Source organism: Oncorhynchus mykiss, chromosome 18 (assembly GCF_057628025.1).
Source record: "Oncorhynchus mykiss isolate SJ-2025 chromosome 18, ASM5762802v1, whole genome shotgun sequence".
Lineage (NCBI taxonomy): Eukaryota > Metazoa > Chordata > Actinopteri > Salmoniformes > Salmonidae > Oncorhynchus > Oncorhynchus mykiss.
Genome location: NC_143039.1, coordinates 50,856,624 through 50,859,387, shown reverse-complemented (window position 1 = coordinate 50,859,387; position 2,764 = coordinate 50,856,624). Strand labels below are relative to the sequence as shown.

At 43.0% G+C, this 2,764-nt stretch overlaps 1 pseudogene; it reads left to right on the top strand.

The window, feature by feature from the left end:
* Nucleotides 1-520: 520 nt before the first annotated feature.
* On the top strand, nt 521-1,467 carry LOC149975558 (uncharacterized; annotated as a pseudogene).
* Nucleotides 1,468-2,764: the final 1,297 nt, after the last annotated feature.

Genomic DNA, 2,764 nt, shown 5'->3' with positions numbered 1-2,764 from the left:
TCAACTAAACATTCCTGCTGCACCACCAGTTCACAGCTGCACAGACACAGAACAACGTTGGCACAAGCCAAGAACACTTGTGAGTCTATCAATATCCATAAAAAAATACACCTGAAAAGTATTCAGCCTATGTTACAGTAAATCCTTGTTAATTAGGGTGTGAAGCCAGGTCCGGTTGATGGGATAGAGTTCTGTAAACCTACTAACTCGTGTGCTGATGGAATAAGGTAAATTGGAGGTTCCTAGAATGGAAACATGTTAGAAAACATTTTCTTGTGATTGTATCCACATGATAAGCCTAAACAGTGGCGTCTTTACGATGTAATGACAAATGTTTGGGACAAAAGACTGGGGGGGAAATATATAATCTGTACATTTGAATTCATTTTATTTGAACTTTCGGGCTTGTGCTGTTTCTGGAAAAGTTACATGAGTCTTTGTCATTGTAATCTCTCCAAACTTATGTTAGGGTTTTAAAATGTTTTGTAGAAGTTCTCTCTACAAAGCACTCCATGGATACATGCCTGACATGGACCTTCTCCGCGTCTCAGAAACGTATGCCAACTTTTCTCCACTTACTGACCCTCTTGTGACAACAATGGAATGTCAGCTGACGTGCCCCTGCTTTCAGCTTCCACAGCCAAAGACCGGTGAAATTGTGAAGATTGCCGATGCCCCTTCTCCACCAATACTTCCATTAGTTGACTACAGGCTTCAGGCTTCCCAGTGTGCTTACGTCCTTAGCCATCAGGAGCAGTTCCACCTCAAGGCATTAGAGACAACCTACGAGATGTCACACAAAGTTGAGGTTGCTACAAGGGAGCATAGCAGCAGCTCGGAATGGCATCAGCTCAGGAAAATGAGAATAACATCCTCTCGTTTCTGAGAGGTTTGCCATGTCTGGGGAGAGACCTCAGCTGACCACCTAGCTGAGCGGCTGTTCAAGGGATCTGGAATGCAGACCATGGAGAGGAAGAGGGGGCTAGCCATGGAGCCAGTGGCTGTACAGGGATCTGGTATGCAGACCATGGAGATGAAGAGGGGGCTAGCCATGGAGCCAGTAGCTGTACAGGAGTACTGCACATTGAAGAATGTTAACTTCTTTCCGTGTGGCTTCGTAGTGCACCCAGATGCTCCGTGGTTAGGATCCTCTCCAGACGGAATCATATTTGATCCCAGTGTAAGACCACACTTTGGACTCTTAGAGGTCAAGTGCCCAAATGTACCAAGTTATGTTAGAGCTGAAGTTGAAGAGATCTCATGCTTACTACTGGTGGGTGCAAGGTCAAATCCTTCTCACAGGTTGTAGCTGGTGTGACTTTGTCATCTGTGCACAGGAGGATATCCTAGTTGAAAGGATATATAAAGATCTACAGGTTTCAAAAACTAGAAGAGAGAAGGTTCACCACTTTTATCTCACACCTGAATGGATCCCCTGCATGGGTGCCAAGTTGAATGGTTTTATGAAAAATAAGTATTGATGTTCTTGTGAAGAAATCTACAGTGGAATGGATTTGTTTAAAACAAATGTATTTCAGCAAATGTTCAACAGTTCAGTTAATCAATTACACAACACTAACATTGTATTGAATCTTGTATTCTGGCTATTCTGTGTTTACTTGATTTCTTTCCCCCACCCCTGTTACTCATTGCCTAATTAAAGCCAATACAAGCTCCACACAAACTGATATTCACTACATCACAAATGATTGATACATGTCGAGGATAAACAAATTCTTTTGCTGCTAGCAAATAAACACATGTACATTTACACTGGCTTGGCCCATGCTCTGGACCGGATCAGATACGGCACAGTCCATAGGCAGCGCACCTTATTCTTCATCCCCCTCAGTCGGAGCAGGAGGTTTCAGTCTTCTTTCCCAAACACCAGGTCTCTTTTGAATGTGCCAGTTCCACGCGAAGACAGTAGGAACAACACCCCTTTTTAGGTATTGTCGCACCCCAATTTGTCCATCAACAAAGTCACTTTCGACTAAATGTGTACTACAAACCTTTGTTTGTAGTACACACAAACCTCAACAGAGTTGTCTCTACATCGACTGGGAAACGATGGAAGAGCACAATACCATTACATTTGGAAGAAACTGAACACAGAGGCACTGAACAATGTTCATTAGCACCTCCTTCGCTGGGCTGTAATTTAAACGAAGTCATTGCGAATGATTTCAGTCAGAAATGCATCTACGATAGCTAGTAAGCTAAGGATAAAAACAATAGCAGAACTCTCTCCGGAAGTTATCAACCCGGTCGGAAGTCAATTAGAACGTTGGAGGCGGTATTATGTCATGGAGCCTATTAAATAATGTCAAGGAATTAAGGCTTAATCTGCCCATCTGCGCAACACGCTCAAAATCACGATGACCTCAAAAGTGTCCCTCTGTAAAAGGTCATTGTGCAAAATCCAGACATGATAGTTTGCCGCAAAATAAAAAGACTGTTGTAGACGAGACAAAAACGCCACAACAAGAGAGAGAAAGTATCTGCTGGACAATTTAGCATAGAAAGTTAGCTATCTAGCTAGCATTTGCAAACTACCTAGCCAGGTGTTGGGTAGCTAGCTAACCGCAGAGCCATATATGGCTAACTGTAGCTCGTTAGCTAGTTAGCTATGAAATGTAGTGTTGATGAATACATAGTTACATGAGAAACGAGACCAAGTTGAGACTCTGGACAAGGTGGATAAGGTATAGTAAAGGCCGTTTATTCAAGCGTAATGATATTTGGTAAAGCGTGCTGCACGGCC